This window comes from Neophocaena asiaeorientalis, unplaced genomic scaffold (genome assembly GCF_003031525.2).
Source record: "Neophocaena asiaeorientalis asiaeorientalis breed wild unplaced genomic scaffold, Neophocaena_asiaeorientalis_V1.1 scaffold389, whole genome shotgun sequence".
NCBI lineage: Eukaryota > Metazoa > Chordata > Mammalia > Artiodactyla > Phocoenidae > Neophocaena > Neophocaena asiaeorientalis.
Genome location: NW_020172821.1, coordinates 20,114 through 41,904, shown reverse-complemented (window position 1 = coordinate 41,904; position 21,791 = coordinate 20,114). Strand labels below are relative to the sequence as shown.

General features: G+C 41.7%; 1 pseudogene; it reads left to right on the top strand.

Moving 5' to 3' along the window:
* Positions 1 to 20,047, top strand: part of LOC112397615 (centrosomal protein of 78 kDa-like) — a 31,238-nt pseudogene extending 11,191 nt beyond the window's left edge.
* Positions 20,048 to 21,791: the final 1,744 nt, after the last annotated feature.

Genomic DNA, 21,791 nt, shown 5'->3' with positions numbered 1-21,791 from the left:
TGGGGAAGTGAGAGATGTAAACTACTGGGTATATGATAGGCTCAAGGATGTATTGTAGAACACAGGGAATATAGCCAAAATTTTGCAATAAATGTAAAGTAACCTTTAAAAATTATATAAAATTTTTTTCAAACAGAAATCATACTGATAATTGGAAACAATTTAAATGTCCATCAACAGGAAAATACACATATAAATTATTGTATTTCCCTACATGGGAATCCTACATAGCAAGGAAAGTATATGAACTACACAGATCTTTAGGTGTCAGCATGGATGAACCGAGCAAAGATAACACTAAATAAAGCAAGTAACAAGAGAAAACGTAGTAGAATACTATATGCTGTTTAAGAATACTTTAAAATGTTGCCTAAATATAAAGACATCCATGGCAGTGATGGAGACCAAGTTCAGAAGAGTGGTTACCCAGGGTCAGCTAGGGAGTAGCTGTGTTTGGGAAAGTTGTCACACCAGGCTCTTCGACAGGAATGGTAATGGTTCACTTCACACGCTGGCTGGAGGACGGAGGAGTGTCTGCGATATTATAATGTGACCACGCTGCATGTAAAAGCCATTGCTGACCACATCTAGGGGATCTGATGCGGGGGAGCTGGTAGTGGGTGGAGGCATCCAGAAGGTGGCGGTAGAAGAGGAACGTTGTACATGTAACGCCTAAGGCCTGACCAGAGGACGACCATTGTTCTAGAAACTGGATACAAGTCCAACTTCCACGGCCAACGTTAAAAGACAAACTGAGGCATATTTAAAATTTTAAGTGTTTATTTGAGCAAAAATAGATTCAATTCAGGCACCACCAAAGCGGAAGTGGTGAGGAGCACTCCAGCCACAGGAGCTGCAGAGATTTTTATTTTAAAAGGGCAGAAGCAAAGCAAGGAAATGACTGACTTGCTATAGCTTTAAAGCCTAGTTGGTGGTTTGTGACTGGTTGTCCTCAGCGGTGTTCGTCACCCTGAGGCGTTGACAGGCTTAGATTTTGGTTGGTTTACGTAGGTGGCTGCATCACTAGAGCTACCACAGGCTAACGGCCTCCTTGCAGGGTTAACTTACTAACACCAGTCGTCTGAGTCCTTCCTCTTACTCAGTCACTTCACTTCCTATGCCTCAGTTTCTCTTCTGTAAAGTGGATATTCAGTAGTAAATTCTCTGTGGAGGTGTCAGTACAAAACAAAGTGATTATTAGTAACCACGATCATGTCCTGAATGCATGGAACACGTCACCATTTGCCAACCACCGTGTCAAGTCAGTAGAAACTACAGAAATTAAGAGCTCTCCGCAGAAATTCACACAGCCGTGCACCAGGTAACGGACCACAGGCAGACGTTCACTCAACTTTTCACGTGTCCCTCACAGAGTGCACGCTCTCTCCTGGGCGGGGCGAGCACAGACACTTATCGGGAGTTTAACTACTTTTAAAATGCGCTGATACAACCATGTCTCACTTTTGTTTGGATGAGTCAGCAAACGCTTTTTGGAAACCCCAAATTCTCCACACCTCCTACCTGTCGCACCGCCCTAGTCTCGGAGCTCCCGCCCCTGCTCCTCAGGCCGCGTCCCCTTGGGAGGCGGGGCTGCGTGGTGACGCACGGCGGGTTCGCTGATGTCCTCGAGCCCCGCCCCCACGGGGCCGCACGCAGGCTTCAATTTCAGCCCGGCGGCGTGGAGGCAGTTGAGGTCTGCGTCAACTGCAGAAGTTACGGGCTGGAGGCGGAGCTGGAGCGCGGCATCAAGGGGCGGGCCTAGCTGGGGCCGGTGGAACTGCGTCTTCTGGCTGCGACGCCGTTCCTGCGCATGCTGCTGGGCCGCAGCCGCCGGGCGGTGGGCGCCCAAGGGGCTGGGAGGCGAGCCGTGGCCCCCAGGCAGATGTAGGCATCGTATCCACAGCCAGGCCGCCTTCGGGCCATGATCACTCGGTGAAGCTGCGCCGCGACAGCGCGGTCAACTTCTTCTGGCGCTGTGAGGACCTGTGCGCGTTGCAGGATTCGGTGCCTCTGCCCGCCGTGCGCGCCTCCGTGCGGGAGAGCCTGCTGGACTTCAACGCCGACAGCCTCCGCGGGGTTGACTGGGTGCCGCTCCTGAGCACCGTCTGCCCCTGATCTGTATCCAGAGCTTCTTCCAACCACGACTTGGCGACACAGGTTTGTAGTTCCCGCTTCCGTGGTCTCTCGTGTGGGCGCTGTGAAGCGGGGTTTTAGATGGTGCAAGGTGGAGGGTGGGCACTAGAACCGGCGACCAGTGCCCGGGTTTGCGTGCACTAGACGGGGCGTGCGGCCTAGGACTCCTACCAGCTCCGTGACCCCGGCCGAGTGCCCTAAAGCTTCTAGGTCTCAGTGTTGTCATCTGTATCATGGGCTTAACAGGACCCGCTGTCTGTGGCGGTTGCATGGACTCACTGTTAATGCTTGTAGACTCTACAATGTAGAACACTTAGCACAGTTTGGAGCATCGTTAATTGTTCCACAGATGTTACCTGGTCTGTTGAATGACTGTTTGGTACAGACCAAAGCGATTAGGAAATTGATATATCCCAGCTTCATTTCCTTTCCGTTAAAACAGGGCTCGGGAAGAAAAATCTTTTTTTCAATAGTCGTATCATATAGTGGAAAGAGCACCGGTGTGAAGGCAGCTTAGGGTTTAAATTCCAGGGTTTATGCTCTCTGTGGCCTGGGCAGGTTACTTTTGCACTACAATCCCCACACTTGTAAAATGACATTAAAAACCACTCTTTCTGTGGGTTCTTAGAATTAATTAAGCAGGTTATGTGTGTAAAGTATCCTGGCACTTGAATGAGTTGTCAGAACCAAGGGCTGCTGGAGACGATGCTTCTGCCCTAGGTAATCTCCCCTAGGAGGGCGAGATTACCTAGGGCAGAAGCATCGTCTCCAGCAGGTAAGATGCGGCAGGTAAACACAAGCACAGTAGTCAGTGCTCTGGAAGAAGTGAGTTCTGGTGCTACAGAGCACAGAATCTTTTTTTTTTTCATTTAATTTTTATTTTATCTTGGAGTATAGTTGATTTACAATATTGTGTTAGTTTCAGGTGTACAGAAAAGTGATTCACTTATACATATATCCATTCTTTTTCAGATTCTTTTCCCGTACAGGTTATTACAGGATACGCAGTAGAGTTCCCTGTGTTATGCAGTAGGTCCTTGTTGATTATCTTTTTTATATATAGTTGTGTGTATATGTTAATCCCAAACTCCTAATTTATCCCCCCCCCCCACCTTTCCCCTTTGCAGAGCACAGAATCTTGGAAGGGAAAGGTCAGGGTAGGCTTCTTGGAGGAGGTGCCATCCTTTCTAAGGATATGTAGAAGCTCCTGGGGTGGCAGGAGGGAGCAGTGTGTGTCAAAGTTTGAGAAATTGTAGGAAAATATGGCAAAACTGAGGTACAAAACTGGAACTCAGGTTTTGGGACAGAAATGAGAGTTGATACTGGAAACCTAGTGGGGACAAACAGAAAGGGGCCTTGTTTGTCATGTCAGAACTTTGGATGTTTATCCTGAAGGCTGTGGGAAACACCAAAGAACAGTGAAATGGAATTCTGGTTTAGAGGCTCACTCGGACCTCCATGTGCAAGGCAGTTGATTGGGTGCAGGGTGAATTGTAATCTAAGTGTCACACTTAAGTTATAAAAGGTGGGACTGGATTTTGCAGATCTGAGAGAGAATGGGTGAGGCCTGGTGACCAGTTAGAAAAGGGAGGGCAGCAAGCGTGGGTGACAGTTTACAGCTGCATCTTTTTGTGAGATACAGAGCACAGTAGAAAGGGAATGGGGGTGGCGAGAGGATCTTACTTCATCTTCAGTGCTTTAGAGGGGCCTGATAGACAGGTCTGGACCCAAGGTACAGATCTGGGCTTTTGGGGAGGACAGGTGTTTGAAGGCATGGTAGAGACTTAGGTTATCCACAAGAAGGTCCAAAGAATCATAGATCTGAGAGTTTTTTAAGTGGGTATATTTGAGGACGTTTATAAGGTGAGAGAAAGTAGCCAGCAGAGGAAGGTTGTGAAGATCTAGGAGAGGAAACGATTGTTCATTTGTTTTCAAAAAGCTGAATACTGGGCTTCCCTGGTGGCGCAGTGGTTGAGAGTCCGCATGCCGATGCAGGGGACGCGGGTTCATGCCCCAGTCCGGGAGGATCCCACATGCCGCGGAGCGGCTGGGCCCGTGACCCGTGGCCGCTGGGCCTGCGCGTCCGGAGCCTGTGCTCCGCAACGGGAGAGGCCGCAACAGTGAGAGGCCCGCGTACCACCCAAAAAAAAAAAAAAAAGCTGAATACTTATTGTGTGCCTGGCCCTTTTCTAGGATCTGGGGTTCACACCATCTGTTACCTCTTCTGCAAGGACAGTTCAACTCATCCCCTGGTGAAGAGAAGTCAGATTATTCTTTGCATCCCATTCAGGTGTAAGAACTGTTCTGTATCTCTGAAGGGACTTGACTTAACCAGAGTAATAAGTTAGAAATCAAAAGAAATTAGAGCTGGAAGGGGCCTTAAAGGCCACTGTACTTAATTTTGCCTAATGTTTTACATTGAATGTAAGAAAAATTTATTGCAGAGCCCATTCTCTTCAGAGTTCCTTCACTGAACCTTCTTTATGTCTTGCATCCAGTGGGTCTAGCTTGTGATTTTGACCTCCTCCTAAATTTGCTTCTTCATCCATATTACATTTTGCCTGGCAGAAACTATGGCAGAAGCTCCTGGGTGGTTTCACAGCTCCTGGGGTCAGTTCCTCTAAGTTCATCTGCCTACTCGGGTTGAGTGATCTGCTAACATAAAAAGGTACGCCTAAAATAATGCTGCTAATGGCTTGCCCACACAGAGTTAGTGTATACTAGCCGCCCAGCGTGTGCTCTGCACGGAGGCGTGAGTCTGAACTGTGCTTGGCCCAGCCTCATGGGGCTTTTTGGCCCTGAGGAAGGGGAGCTTTTTGTGATCACTCCCTTTATCTAATTGGTCCTTCAGCAGTGGGGCACCTTTTTCTAATCAGCGGAGGCACCCTTACTCAGCCAGTGGTAGCCCCAGGCCTCATCACCTGTGGGATACAAGCCATGCTCTCTCCCAGGCTTGCTTCGGCCAACATCTCTATTTTCATTTATGTCTCTTCTCACACTTGGACCCCTGGCCTTTAGTCATCCCCACCTGCAGTATTTACAGTGCGCAGCAGTTGTTAGGCTTGAGTGTCTTTGCACAGGTGCTCCCTCTGCAGTTAAGGCACCTCCTCCAACTCTGCGTAGTCTCATCTTTCTATATTGTACTTCAGGGTTATCATGAAGCCGTCACTTAATATAACTTTTTAACTCCATAGAAACCTCTGTGCATAAAGGTTATGGTTCTTTATCTCATGTGATTGAAATGTTTAGTTTATACATGTCCCTCCTTAATGAAGGTGTTAAGAGCAGGAGTCGTTTCTAATCCTTAGCAGAGCAGATGCTTTTTTTTTTTTAGATGCTTTTTAATGATGATAAAATGTATGGTTTAAATCACTCATTTTACAATAATTTTGCTTTAGGTTCTGACAGAAATAAAGTTTACAGAAGTCGTGTTCCTGCGCTAAGAAATAAAGATGTGACCTTCCAGTTGTGTAAAGCTCTTAAATGCTGTGTAAGTGTGTCGGGTGCGCTAAGGAACCTGGAGCTAAGTGGGCTAGTTCTGAGAGAGAGAGGGACTTAACTGTGTTAACAAAGGTAAGCCTCCACTGTGTCCTGCCAACATTTGATAGTTGCTTTTGGGGCAAACTAAACCAGTAAAATTTTAAACTCTTCCTCCACATTAAAGGGATTGAATAGATTGGCCACTTTGGTGCACCTGTGTCCTGCGAATTGTCCAATTGGAGTTGGAGGTTTAGAAAGTGAGGTCCAATCTTGTTTAAGTCTCTTCCCATCAGGCTGGTTTCATGATTTCCTACACACCATGTTACTTCCTGTCTACCTTTTCTTGGTGTTGTTCATGCCTGGATTGTCTCCTATACCTGCTCAAACCTTGGTCCATTCTCACTTGTACCATGAAAGTTTGTCATGCTGGATACTGTCACAACTAATTTTACTTAAGTTTGTGCTAAGCCACAAACCACTCATTTTGTATATTTTTGGGTTTTTTGTGTTCGTCTATATTTTTATGGTTTCTCTTCAAGAAGTATTATGGGAAGGGAAATTGCAAGATGTAAAGAGCAAAAAAGTCATCATCCTCTTTTTGGGGTCCTGAAACATTAGTGTGTGTTCCCTGTGTCCAGTAGTGGTCTGGAGGGGTCAGGAAGCCTGCCTTTCAATTTGAGGGAACAGAGGGTTTGAGGTCCTCTCTCTTATATCGCTCTAGTATACTGCATAGCACCTAATAAAATACTGGGTTTATAGTTGACGTTTAAATCGCTGATTGATAATCAAGATTGGGGTGTATCTTTGGAAATGAAAATAGGAAGAATCTTATGCTTTTTCTTTTTATCTTTTTTTTCCTATATCTGAAAAGGTATGTAGTACTTTGCTGAGTGGTTGGGAATAAAGTTTGCAGTATTCAGTGTATTCAGTTTTAGTATCTAAATAGAATTAATCTCTTGCTGTAAACTGGAATAACACTTTGTTACTGACAAGTTTTAGAATGCATCTGTTCGTCAATTACCTGTTTGGGAAGATTGTAATTAATGATTTTAAGAATGTGGCTATAAACCTCCAATTGACTGAAGAAAAGCAAATAAGTCAAGATTGACAAATGTATAGGCTCTTCATCTTATTGTGTGTGTGGTTTTTTTTTTTCCCGTTAGTTATTTGTCAAGGTATAAAGAATTCTGTCACACTTAAGTAAACTTCACGGGGTGTAATCTGACATGGCAGGGAGCAGATCACATGGCCTAGATCTTAAAGGTGATTTTATGTTTAAACTTTCATGAAGACATATGTGATTGAAGCACATTAATATATTGATACAGATGGCAGTTAATTTTTGTCTTTTGATACATGTGAGTGCAGCTTTCATTTTGCTAAAAGAATATGACCAGTTTTCAGTTTGGGATTCTACCATTTAGTAAAGATAGTACACTTAATTTTAGAAATAAGAGATTTAATATATAATACATAATAATACTTTTATGTATTTTTAGTTACTGAAAACATTTATTGTAATGCTGTGAAGAAACTATGCCGTTATAGTCTTCAAGACTTAAATGAATCAAGTGTTTATTAGCTGCTGTAGTTTTTAAACTAATAAAAATCAGTACATCAGCAACTTGTAAATATAATTTTTAAAATAATGCCTTAACAACTTTACAGTGGTTATAATTACTATATTTCAGCCTAACGTTATTTAATAATTTGACATGAAGCCTTTTTAATAGTTTGCTGGTGCAGATCAGAGATAGGTAAACTATGGCTGGTGGGCCAGATCTAGCCTGTTGCCTGGTTTTGTAAAGAAAGTTTTTTTGGAACATAGTCGCACCCATTGTTTACATGGTAGTTATGGCTACTTTCACCCTATGCCGGTGGGGTAGAGTAGTTGCAACAGAAACTGTATAGCCCACAAATCTGGAAATGTTTAAATTTAGATTTTAAAAATTGAAAAATTCTTTGAACCTATACAGGGCAAGTCCATTGACCCCTGAGGTAGAAAACAGTCAAGAACTTGGGTGCCGAAGCCAAATGGCCTAGGTTCAAATTCCCTTTCTCCCATTTCATAGCTAGTGACCAGGGCAAATCACTTAACCTCTATGCCTCATTATGAGGTTTAAATGAACTCATTTGTATAAATAGTGCTTGGCACATACTAAGCACTGTGTAAGTGATTGCTGTTGATTCTGCTTGGAGCTTTTATAAGTTATTGTTAATAGAAAAATGACACTAATGATTTTCCTTTTAGAGTGTCAAAGGCACTTTGAGTCTTTTATTTTTTCAAGAATGTAATAAGACTTTTTTCATTTACAGTCAGTGTTCCCTGTTACCAAAATTTACTTTATGAATATAAAGAATTGAATGTCTTTAAGACAGTACTTGTGCTTAGATGTCAAACCATTATCTTCCCAAGGCACATCAAACTGGCTCTGCATAGTCCAGGCCTCTAAAGCTTGTGTGCATACCCTAGGTAGCATGTGAAATCCATTTTGTAAATATAGTTTTTAAAATAATGCTTGGGACTTCCCTGGCGGTCCAGCAGTTAAGACTATGCACTCCCAATGCAGGGGGCTTGGGTTCGATCCCTGCTGAAGGAACTAGATGCCACATGCATGCCATAACTAAGAGCCCACATGCCACAACTAAAAGGTCCGGCATGCAGCAACTAAAGACCCGGCACAGCCAAACAAACAAACAAATAAATAAATAAATAATTTTTTAAAAAAAATAAGTAAAATAAAATAATGCCTTAGGAGTTAGGAAAAGAAAATATTAGAACATTTTTACCTTTGTATTATTTTTTAAAAATCTGTGTAGTTTATAATGTACATAAATTATATGTATGGAACTTTGTGTATATGATTTGTTAATAAATAAGATGCATATTAAAAAGTTTTCTTATGGTTTGCGCAGTCAGGTGTTTGGAGGCCATTGGAGGACAGAATGATGAAATCAGCAAAGATAGAATTTAGAACCAATTCCCTGACTTAGAACATAATGAAAATAATTCATAGACTGCAATTGAGTTGTCCAACTTTACATAAGTGTTCAAAAACAGGACATCCAGTGGCTAGAATCTAATCACTGACTGACTAGAATCTGGGTCACTGGACTCGAAAAACCAGAACTGACTGTTTAATTTCTCAGGTTGATGCTCCTGGTTTTATGAATATAAAGAATGGAATGTCTTTAAGACAGTACTTGTGCTTAGATGTCAAACCATTATCTTCCCAAGGCACATCAAACTGGCTTTGCCTAGTCCAGGCCTCTGAAGTTTGTGTGCATACCCTAGGTAGCATGTGAGATCCAGTTTGTAAATATAGTTTTTAAAATAATGCTTGGGACTTCCCTGGCGGTCCAGCAGTTAAGACTATGCACTCCCAATGCAGGGGGCTTGGGTTCGATCCCTGCTGAAGGAACTAGATGCCACATGCATGCCATAACTAAGAGCCCACATGCCACAACTAAAAGGTCCGGCATGCAGCAACTAAAGACCCGGCACAGCCAAACAAACAAACAAATAAATAAATAAATAATTTTTTAAAAAAAATAAGTAAAATAAAATAATGCCTTAGGAGTTAGGAAAAGAAAATATTAGAACATTTTTACCTTTGTATTATTTTTTAAAAATCTGTGTAGTTTATAATGTACATAAATTATATGTATGGAACTTTGTGTATATGATTTGTTAATAAATAAGATGCATATTAAAAAGTTTTCTTATGTTTTGCCCAGTCAGGTGTTTGGAGGCCATTGGAGGACAGAATGATGAAATCAGCAAAGATAGAATTTAGAACCAATTCCCTGACTTAGAACATAATGAAAATAATTCATAGACTGCAATTGAGTTGTCCAACTTTACATAAGTGTTCAAAAACAGGACATCCAGTGGCTAGAATCTAATCACTGACTGACTAGAATCTGGGTCACTGGACTCGAAAAACCAGAACTGACTGTTTAATTTCTCAGGTTGATGCTCCTGGCATATATGCTTGATATGTGTGTGTGTAAATCTCTGACATAATAAGCCATACTCAGTAGGCACACCCTGTTTCCTTATTCAAGCATCTTAATTTCATCCCATTAAATCTTTGAAATATCAGACTATCAGAAGGCACGAAGAAACCTGGGCTGAGAGTCTTCTTTCCAGGAGACCTGATCTTGACTGTATGGCTGGTTTGAGGCGCATCACTCTGAACTGCAAACACGCTCATTGGTGACCTGGGTGCAAGTGCTTTTGCAGAATCTCTTAGTGAGGAATTATGCCTTAGAGGTAAATTCTAAAATTGAAAATATTGAATTTTTAATATGATGTATGCTTAGCTTTTGGCATGATACTGTTGTGATAGGAATTATTTTAAACCTGATTTTTCTGATAGCTTTTATGTTGCTTTTAAACTTTCTCTAAGAGTTGCATATATTCTTTACAGAAAATACAGAGTAACAAGAGAACAATTACCTATAATCTTAATACCCAGACATAATCACTGTTCATTTTGGTGTATATACTTTCAGTCTTTTTTTTTCTATAAATATATTTGTACACTTAGGGATTACAAAAATAGAATTGTAGTATACTTGCTATTTCATATTCCTGCTTTTTTCACTTAATGATATATCATGTAGTATTCCATCGTATTGATGTCCCATAGTTTAATCAATTCTTTGCAATTAGATTTAGACAGTTTATTTTTCCCTGTCAGAAACAATGTGAATACATTCTGTATACATCTCTGTGTCCATCGGGATTACTTCTGTAGAATAAGGTACTAGAAGTGGAATGACTAAGTGTGACATATTTTTAAGACTTCATACACATTGCCAAATTACCACCCAGAAATGCTATGCCAATTTGTAGTCCACCCCAACAGTGGATGTGAAGCCTGCCTCTCACAAACACTGGCTTGTAGCACTTTTAAAAACTGTAAAACTACAAAAATGAGTACCTCTCCCTTTTTTTTTTTTTTTTTTTTTTACCTCTCCCTTTTTTATGCAAGTAGGATTACTCCAAATTTCGTAACTTCTTTCAGTTAATTTAGTATGAGCATCTTAGCAAGTCAGTAAATTTGCATCTACTGCATCATTTTTTGTGACTGTTCAGTGTTCCATTATATGAAAATGCCACAGTACACATAGCTTATCCATTCTTGTATATAAGCTATGTCCAGTTTTTCAGTTACAAATAGTACTCTGATATATATCCTTACCTATATCTCTATTTCTTTTGGTTAAATTCTTAGAAAGAGAGTCGTTGGATCAAAAGGGTATAGACTTTTTTTTTTTTTGGTACGTGGGCCTCTCACCGCTGTGGCCTCTCCTGTTGCGAAGCACAGGCTCCGGACGCACAGGCTCAGCGGCCATGGCCCACGGGCCCAGCCGCTCCACGGTATGTGGGATCTTCCCGGACCGGGGCACGAACCCACGTCCCCTGCATCGGCAGGCGGACTCTCAACCACTGCGCCACCAGGGAAGCCCGGGTATAGACTTTTTAAAGGCTTTTATTACAGAGTCTTGGCTTAATCTGATAGGAGAATAACCACATGTTGTTTTGTTTTGTATTCCTTTGATTTACTGGTGAGGTTTACTGGCTGTTTGTATTAATTTGGCTAGTTGGTTAATTATACCCTGTGTCCATTCTTCTGTAGTGAGAGTTTGTAAGGGTTGTATCATAGCCTGTCAGATCCATATGTCTGACTTTCTGTTTCCATGTGTCGTGGAGTGTTGAAAGACTCCAGTTATTTTAATGTGATGGTCCACACAACACTTTAAAAAAAAGACTCATGGTAGTTTCCTTTCATGTAATATTTTTTAATACCTGTGCTTTCGTGATGATCCCTTTTGTTTAAATGAGTGTTGCTCAACCCCAGAACTACTAGAATTCATGATCATTTGTTCTGATTTTTGTCTGACCTTTTACGGAGAGAGTTCCTGACCATCATACTTTCATGATAGGTTTTTAGTATGTATTCTCTATTCACACATTCTTCGAATTTATTATTATTTGTATCCTCTTAGACTTGTCTTTTTTGTTCTAAAACTAACAGTTATTACATTTCTTCTATTTTTGTTTTCCCCTTTTAACTAGTTTCATGTGTGATTTGGAGCTCAATATCACGATCAAAAGAATGCAGTGCATTTCTGAGCTCCACCAGTTTTTGCTTGTAAGGTTTACACTGCCACTGCTGCCATTGCTAGTTATGAACTGAGATTCATTTTGTGATGTTTTTTGCTCATAGGTTGTATACAGTAATTCTTCAGTTCTGTAATTGTAAAATATGTTGGATGATTTATTGGTACTAAAGGCAGGGTTATCATTGCACATCCAAGAAGAGGTTTTTTAATTGGATTATGCATTATGTGTGTGCATATATGTTTCTGTTTTTTTCCATACCCAAAATTACAAACCTGCCATGACTGGTCTTGTGCAGGACTCTTCCACACGTGAGAAAATGAGAGTTGTCTCTATGTTAAATCTGTATAGAGTTAGCAAGTGACCTTTTGTGTTTTATCAACAGCACTTGATCTGCAGCAGTGTGACCTCACCAATGAAGGAGCGAAGGCTTTACTAAAGACCCTTGAAACCAAATAGAGCTCTGCTCATTCTGGATATAAGAAAAAATCCACTTGTTGGTATGCGGTCACTTTTTTAAATTGATAAACACATAGCAAAACAAAAAGAATTTGTTCACATATTGACAATTTTTAAAACTTAATGTGTTTAACTTTCCTCATCGTATACAATTGTCCCTTGAACAACTTGGGGGTTAGGGGTGCAGACCCCTACGCAGTTGAAAATCTGGGTATAAGTTTATCGTCAGTGGATTCAACCAACCTTGGATCGTGTAGGACGATAGTACATATTTACTGAAAAATATCCGTGTGTCAGTGGACCCGCGAGGGTCAAACCCATGTTGTTCAAGCATCAACTGTACTTTTCTAATGTTGCACTCCCTTATGTTTTTAGCAGATAATGTACTAATTAAAGTGAGTTATACTTGTAAATTGTTCTTATCTCTACTCTGAATAGAGGTGAACCTAGACACTAAGCCTGCTTCCACCAAGAGCATTATTTCCTTCTTGTGCAACCTCTGAATTTTTGCAAGGAATACTTTATTCATTTGTCAGTTTCACAAGTAATTTTTTTAATACCTTCTGTGTGCCAGATACGGGTTTAGGCACTAGGGATAAAGCAGTGAACCAGATAGACAAAAGTCTTGCCCTCATGGAGCTTACATTCTAATGAAGTAGTTCAGATAGAAATGAGTAAAGAGATAAGTAATATAATTTTAGACAGTAGGAAGTGCAAAAATACCTTAATGTAAGGAGCGTGAGGAGGGGCAGGTAGGACTCCATTGGATAAGTTTGTTAGGGGACAGCTTCACTGGAGAAGTGGCATTTGAATGGAGACCTGAATGAAGAGAGGAGCGAGCCATGGAAGAACTGGGGTAAGCACATTCCAGGACAAGGAGGCAATGCGTATGCAGTCATGTAGGTGGGTGGAGTATTTAAGGGAAAGCAAGGAGGCCAACATGGCCAGAGTACTGAGTGAAGAAGAGTGTGGTATGACATGAGGTCAAGGAGCTAGCCAGGGGTCTGCTTTTGTAAAGTCTTGAAGGCCGGAGTAAAGATGTGGATTATTCTAAACGAGTAGAAGGTTTTGAAGTGGAAAAAGGCATGATCCAAATAGTATCTCAATAAGGTGACCTGGTATAGAGAATAGACTTGGGGGGATAAAGAAGAGAAACAGGGAGACCAGTTAGGAGACTCTCACAGTGGTCCAAATAAAGAGATGTTTATGGACTAGCTTAGGTTGGACCAAGTGAAAAGCAGTTTAATTCAGGTTGTGTTTTGAGGGTGTAGCTAACAAGACTTACAGATAGATTAGATGTGGGGTATGAAGGAAATAGTAACAAGGAGACAAGTCGTTGATGATTATGTGTGCAACTGGGTGGTATCACTTAGAAGGGGGCTGATGGGGAGCAGCTTTTGAGGGAATATCAGGACTTCGGTTTGTTATCTTGGATGCCCTTTAGGTATCTAAGTGTCTGGACAGTGCTCAGACTATACTTTCTATCCAAAGGTGTCCAAAGCCTCTTTAGATGCAAAATGTTTAAAGTTGACCTTTGCTGCCGCCAAAATAGTAGCCACTGGGGCAGTCTGCAAGGTGGCATCTTAGGTTTCTGAGGAAGAAATTAGAATACACAAAGGGGGAAATAAGTGTATAATTACATAATGTAGATTTCATATTTAATTTTATGGGAAAAGCAGTAATTAGTTGGCTTTTGGTTTTAAATGGAAATAGCCACTCATTGGGAAATAATTACTCTAACTTCAATTTATTTTACTCTAGATCATTCTGTGATAAAAGCAGTTATCAAAAAAGTCCTCCAGATGGAAGGAGTGCCAAGTCAAAGGTATATAACTTGTTTTAGTTCTTTCGGAAGAATTTCTCTTTAATGGCTTGTTTTTTTTTCTTTCTTAAAAGAATATTATCAAGGTACTTTCTGCCATCTTAAAACTAAGTTTTTAGTCACATGAAATGGCTTTTCTGTTTTTGAAAATGTTGTGTGATGCTTTAGTTTAGGTTCCCAGAAATGCAGATTGAAAACCTTTATTAACTTAAAGTATCTTAATTTCCAATGAAGATCAAACCCTCATAGATTACCTGTGACTTAAATGGCATATTTATTATTTCTCTCTCAGTACCTGTGGATAACTTCTCCATCGGTGAAGGAAACATCTAAAGCTGCTAGACAGAAAAAGAGAACTATAATTTTGGGAAGTGGTCGAAAAGGAAAAGCTACTATTAGAATTGGTAACTTTTTCTTTTTTTTAATGCTACTAGAACTTATACCCCTTGTGTTTTCCGATGTGCTAAAATTAAAATAGCCTTAACAGTTAATTATTTCCTTAATGGTAGCTGTTAATATTATTTGTGGTTCTTATGGAACACACCTAGGATGTTCCTGACACATAGTGTTTAATATGTATTAGATATTAATGATATTAATTTTAATATGATAAAGCTGTTGAAGTGATCAAATCCATATCTGAGGTCACCTTTTCTCACTTTCATGGGGGTCCAGGCCTTAGGAAAGAGAGGGAAGCATGTGATGTGTCTAGTGACAACCCCAAAATAAAATTAAATATGCAGAGCCCTTGGCGCTTTACAGATAATAATACATTTTATTATCTTCACAACCCTGTGAACAGACAGTGTTTTACAGCAGCGCAGACAGGTTAGGGTCATGTGCAGCGGGGAAGTGGGATCAGGCAGGATAAGAACATGGGGAGAGTCGGGGAACTGGTTCCAGAGCCTTTAGTAAGGAGACAATAAAAATCACAGATGATAATGACTGTTTTTTCAAAATGCAGGAATCAGTGGAAAAACTAGAAATGATCATGTTCAGAATTGTGATCGGTTATGTCTAAATATGTAAAAGTCAGTTACTTTCCCATTCTCCAGAAATAACAAAAAACAAGGAAAGATCCCATACGCAGTAGTCACAAAAATTAGTAAATATCTAGAAGTCAGTTCAGTGTTCACCTGAAAAAGTTAGTGCAGAAGGATAGATGAAACATTTTAAACATATATGTTAACATTAATAAAATGTAATGTTAACATATGAACTATAACATATAAAGCCACTGGCAGGGGGAAAGACAGATTGGTGGAAAAGTCCAGCAACTGGTCCATGTTTACTTGAGAATTGCATTTTAAATTAGACAATTTTAAAGTCTTACCTGACTTTTTGTCTAATTGACTGATTGAAGCATTGATAATTCATTTAAACAGAAATTAGATATTTGCATCACAGCATACACAGACCCTCCACAGTCTGCAGTCCTGCCCCCAGCCAGGCACCCAGCACCCCAGGTGCTGCAGAGAACTTGCTGGGGTCCCCCATGCCTTGGCAGAGACAGTTCTCTGCCAGATGCCCTTCCTTCGTCTCCCCTGTCCTGACCCCTCCCACCTCCCTTCCTCTGAAACCTTCAACCTTCTCTCTGGCAGAGTTACTTGCTCAGCTCTGTGCTTCCACAGCGCTTGTCCCGTGGAATTTGAATTCCCTCCACAGCCGTCTTGCTAGGTTGGGAGCAGCCAATTCCCCTTCATCTTTTTCTTCCTTCCCTCAGCCCCACAACAGGGACACTCTCGTGCACCGTGCAAATTTAATCTTCAGTTTCTACTTGTTACGACATTGTTGCTGTCATGGTACCACCTACGTTCACAGTAGTATGGATAAATGTGGGGGGGATGACTGTAAATACAGATTCTTTGTAAATCCGGGTTTCTAATTCTTCCCCTTTTTAATATTTTTCCCCTTAAATCACATGTCCTTTTTGCTGCTCCAGCTCTATAATTGGACTGCCGCCTGGGGAACCTGAGGCAGCAGAATATCAAAGAGGGCAGACACTAAATTTTTAATGTAAATGTCAACCAGGATACCTACTACCTGTACAAAGGGAGTCCCAGAATTCAGGCTCAAAGCCTATTACCAGATACTTGGTTTCCCTGCTTGTGTCTCTTCTGTCTGTCAATGTGCACTTGACTCCTATCAACTTTAACAGGAATTATGTGTGTGCCCTGAGGGGCGAGCATAGCTTTTAATGGGGACTTCCTCACACTGCTTTTCTTTGTTGTTTACTTTTAATGAATCCCACCCTGTAGAAGTGGAAGAATAAAACAAGATGTGCTTGAGAAAATGGAGAGAGTTATTACATATTTTCCTTGTAATCCAGAATAGCATGTCAGCTCTTCTTCTGTTTGTCTCCTTTGGTTGTCAGTGGAAGATAATTTTGGCTTGCTTACTTTCCAAATCAGAAACTGAAGTCCAATACTAACGTATCCTAGATGAAACTTGACCCATTCATTTTTGAGAGTCTGTATGAGCCCTGTGCAAGGTGCTGAGAATAAAAAGACAAATTTATTGACTTCAATAGATATTTACATAGCATTGAATGTGTTCCAGATGCTGTTCTGAATTTTATCAGTTATCTACTTTTGCATCATAGAACACTTCAAGACAGTGACTTAAAACCACAGCCATTTCTTTTGCTCAGGATTCTTTTCAGTCAGCAGGTCAGGCTGGGCTCAGTGGGGTGTGGTTTTTTCTGCTGGTCTCATCTGAGATCACTTATTCAACCAAAGTCATCTGGTGATCCACCTAGAGTCTAAATGGCCCCCCTCATCTGTCTGGCAGCTGGTGATGGCTGTGGGCTGGGCCTGTTATTTCCAGCAGGCTAGCTCGGGCTTGCTTACATGGCAGTGATGTTTTAAGAGGGCAGGTATAGAAGCTGCATACCCCTTGAGGCCTCAGCTTGGAAGTTGCACAGCGTCACTCTTGTTGCAGTCTCTTGGTCAAAGCAAGTCCACAAGGCCAGCCCAGATTCAAAAGGTGTGGAGCACTACAACCCACCTCTTGCTGGGAGGGCTGCAGAGAATTTGTGGCCATTTAGTCCTCATATCAGAGAGGCACAACAGAGAGGTTTAGTAACCTGTTCAAGGTCACACAGCTTGTGTTTTAAGTGCTTTGAAAGCTGCTGCTCATTATTTTTAAATCTTACAGCCACTATTTGGACCAACTTATTTTTTTTCTCTGCAGCCTTGTAGAGAAAAGGTCATTCACATTGCTGTGTGACTGCCATGGGTTGGAAGTTTCATATATGTTGTACCACTGAACTATCATAACTAGTATGAAATGGAGATATTATTATTATTCCCAATGTTCAGATGAGGAAACTGAAACTTTTGGAAATTAAGTATGAGTCATATAAGAGAATGTTAACTCACTGTTCCATATGCAAGAGTGGTCTCCCTAAGTAAATTATAAATGTCCTGGCACAGATCTTTTTTTTAATCTCTTGTTTGCATCTGGAAAATGGTTTTTAAAACTTTTCTTTGTTAATGGCAGTTGCACATTGCAGAAAAATAGCTGGAACAAAAGACATGTTTTTCAGATGTCCAGTGGAGCCCCCAATAGAAGCAGGATGAATATTCCATTCCGCATTGGCAACACCAAAGGAGATAATGCTTTAGAAAAAAGATTTCTCGACAGAGCTCTTGAACTCAATATCATCTCCCTGAAAGGGCATAGGTGGTGAGTACTTGTCCCATCCAGAAGCTTGTCAGAGAATTGGTTTAGTTTTCAGACGCTGAAGGAGACACATCTAGGAGCCTGCCCATCCTGGAGTAGCAGTTATTATAACTAGTTGGGAAAGACCATTTGTTACGGGAGTTCTCCTGCTGCTGCTTACAGACCCCTTAGCACGATTCCACGGCCGAGAGCATGGTGGGGCCACACCTTCTAGGAGCTTTGGTCAAAATTTCCTTTGAAAATCTGCTCTGACAGCACAAAGGGTGCCATCCCAGGTCTGGTGCAGCTGGCACAAGCCTGTTCAGTGTAAGAACAGACACTGTTGCTCCCCCAAACATCAGAGAGAGTAGTTAATTCTGTGAGCTCCATGAAAGATGTACGTTCTCACGCATGAGAATAGCTGCCCGCTCCCTGCCCCATGCACAGCAGGCTCATCGAAGAGTTGAGCTAACCTAGGTTCCATGTGAGCGTGACGGTCCTTCACTGCGTTGGAAAGGAATTTTCTAATGACTGAGATGTGTGACGCTCCTGGCCACCTGCGGGGGCTTTCAGGTGGGAGGGTGGACATGATGACCTCAGGTGCCGTGACTCTCGCAGGAACTGGTGACGGGAAGGAGGGTCATCTTGATGCTCAACCAGATGCTCCTGTTCTTAACGACTGCATTGGTGGTTCTTCTGGGTCCGTGGGAGTCATTTGGGCCTCTCTGTATAATGCTGTCACCATCGAAGATGTCCAGAAGCTGGCAGCCTTCATGAAGCATTTTTTGGAGATGCACCAGCTATGAGCACATCCTAACCAATATACACTCTGCCCTTGAACAATGTACAAAATTGAAAGTCACTTGGGCATGACTAAAGAAACACAGTATTTTTCTCGAATGAACATGCTTATGATAGATTTTCTTCTTTTTTCAGAGAACAGCAAAACATCCACAGCTATCCCAAGCTGTTGAAACTTAACCTTAATTCTGACTTGAACTGGAAGCTTTTAAAAAGTCTTCTCTTGCTTTTCTACCAAATTCCAGCTACTGTTGTCTTTGCTGCTACTTTTTCTGCCTAGATCTCATATTCAAAGCTGCCTGTGGGTTTAATTATATGCAAATTGCAGGTTATTATTTTTAGAGACACACAGACACACAGCATGGAGGGTGGGTGGGGTCCTCTAGGTGCTGAATTTTGATCCTTTGCAAGATGACAGCAGTGGGGTCTTCTGGATTCTTTCTTTATACGGTTATTCTCATAAAGCGATAAAAGTGACATACTATATGTTTATCTAGCAAGGTCTGTTTTTAATACCAAATACTTTATATCTGTATGCATTTATATCTCTGTGCCTTTATATTTCTAATAATACGGTTCTTGTTGGTATATGTTGAGACTTTGAGAATTTGTTAGGATCCCTGACCTTGTGCATTAGAGTGTTACGTTCTCAACAATTGTGTGCCTCCCCTTCCCCCTCCCCTTTCCCTTTTTAAGCTGCTTCACAAGATTTGGAGGCTTCCTGATTCACCTTTATTTTCCTTTCAGTGGGTAGAAGAATGGTTGATTGATTGGTTGGTTGGTTTTGTTTTTCAGTTATGCTGTCAAACTAAAAATCTGTGTTAACTTCCCTTACCATTTGTTCACGTGACTGTTCTCTTTATGGTGTTTGACCAGTGATGCTGTGAGTTCGGGAAGATCTTTGCTGAAGAGTCTTTTCCCCTATTGCTCATCCACTGTCAGTGTTTTATGTTGACCGTGTGAAGGACATTAAAGTCCTAAAACATCTAAGCCTTTGTCAGTGAATTTCTTTTCATGCTTTTTAGACAGATTGTTCTTTTAAAAACTTTATTTTGGGAAAACTTGAGTCTAAAAATAGCATCTGTGAAGGGTATTTTGTTCAAAAATGTGTAAGACTTGAGTCCTGTACATCCATGTTTTTAATGATTCAGCATACTGGTAGCTTTCTGTTGGCTTTTGGAATGGCCGTTATCAACAAACCACCTTACAACACAGCTCACGGTATAAAGTTGTATGAACTTTGTCCCACTTAGGCTGGAAACATGCCACTAGGACAGTTTTGAGCTATCTTCGTGTTTCATTGGATTGTGTAATGAGGACTATACTGATCTTTCGTCCCAGCTCTGCACCAATTAGTTGAGTTAGTTGGGTTTCCTGCTTAGGGCTAAGCCTTGCCAGTCTTGGTTCTCTCATCTGTAAAAAGGAGGATTGAAATAACTCCCCCACTTATCTCAGGGATGTTTGAAGAGCTTAAAACGAGGGCTCAATGCAGGATGTGACTGTTTAAACACAGTAAATTTCTTTTTGTTTTTTGGGGGTTTTTTTTGCGGTACGCAGGCCTCTCACTGTTGTGGCCTCTTCCGTTGCGGAGCACAGGCTCTGGACTTGCAGGCTTAGCGGCCATGGCTCACGGGTCCAGCCGCTCTGCAGCATGTGGGATCTTCCCGGACCGGGGCACGAACCCGTGTCCCCTGCATCAGCAGGCAGACTCTCAACCACTGCACCACCAGGGAAGCCCTCACAGTAAATGTTTAAACAGCAAAAGCCGGCCAGTCTATATACGCCATCCAAGTGTTCACATATAATAGTGCTCAGAGTCTATTTTGCCTCCTTCCTCATCCATTCATAGGATGGTTACAAGTCCCTGTGGTTTGTACCGGCCCCAAATCTCTTGAATCTCCGCTTATTTCCATTCTCATTGCCACAGCCAGCTCTGTCAGCCCTCAGTGGATCATTTCAGCAGCCTCATCTGCCCCCACCTTCCCCTACCAGCACAGCCAGCTGGACGATCACTTCCCCTTCATGCTCCTCCTTGGTTCATAAAAAAGCCCAGGCTTCTTAGCCTAATGGTCACAGCTTTGTGGTGTCTGGTCCGGCTTCTTCTTTCTTGTGTTTCTGGTTCTTGGAATGTGGCATGCATATATTCCCATGCTATGTCTGGTAAGCCTGGAGTTCCTGCCCCCGCTCAGCAAGACTGACGTTCCTTCAAGACACCTGCCAACCTCCTGACCTTGTTTGTGTCTCCTGCATTGGAAGGATGCACTTTTCCTTTGTTCTTATAAGCGTGACCCTTTTATCCCATCACAGCACCTCCATTCTGTGTTTTCCTGTGCTGAGGGTGTCTGCTTACGTGCCTTCCCCATCAGAGCAAGGAACAAGCCCTGTTTCTCCACTTCCATCACCTTGCATCCTGCCTTGCCCTTAGGAGGAGCTCAACGACTATCTGTTTAATGAATGGAAAGGCAGGGCTTCCTGAATTTCACAAACAGCCTGCAGTAAAGGCAGAGGTACAATCTCACATACGTGGATGTTTTAACTTTTCAAAAGCTTACTATGTAATTTCATTTTTTACTAAACTTTAAAATCTTGGAGGGCTCCCAGACTCTTCTTTGCTTATGTGTGAAAGTGTTTGGAAAACGGTGAGCAACTGTGTTCATACCAGGACGAAGGGTAGTCACTGTTGTCTGGAGCACAGATTGCTGGAAGATACTCATTGAGCGAAAACCTTGACCTTTGAATGTCTCAAGTGAGTGAACGGACGCCAGTCTGCTGACCACGTGGAGAGAGGGGAAGGGGAGATAAGGTTGCAGGTCCCGGGTCAACAGGCTGTGGCAGCCACAACTGGCCAGTCTTTAAGGTTAAAAGCAAGGTGGACAGACAGTTGTCTTTCAGCCCTTGGGAAATCTGTGTAAAGCTTGGTGACCTCATGTTCCTTTGTATCCTCCAGAGTGTCCTTCTTTCAAGCTGATTTTGACTATTTTTCTCTTTCAAAATTTGACAACACATAATCATGTTAATACCACCTAAGTGAGAAAAAACAGATTTGTTCCCATGTTGCTTATGTTTACCTCCACACACTGCTTCATCCCCAGCACTGTGGCTCTGTTCTTTGCCTGCACAAGAAACAAAATTGTTCTGTTCATCTAAATATCTAATGCTGTCTTGTCACAACTTAGCAGATGCTGGAAGGTTTGGCAAGCCCTTAGGTGAACTATGTGATGTAACAAATAATTAGTCCCTTTTTTCCCTTTAGAGCTTAAGGAACCACTAAGACCCCATAAAATGGACAAGACCCATTGA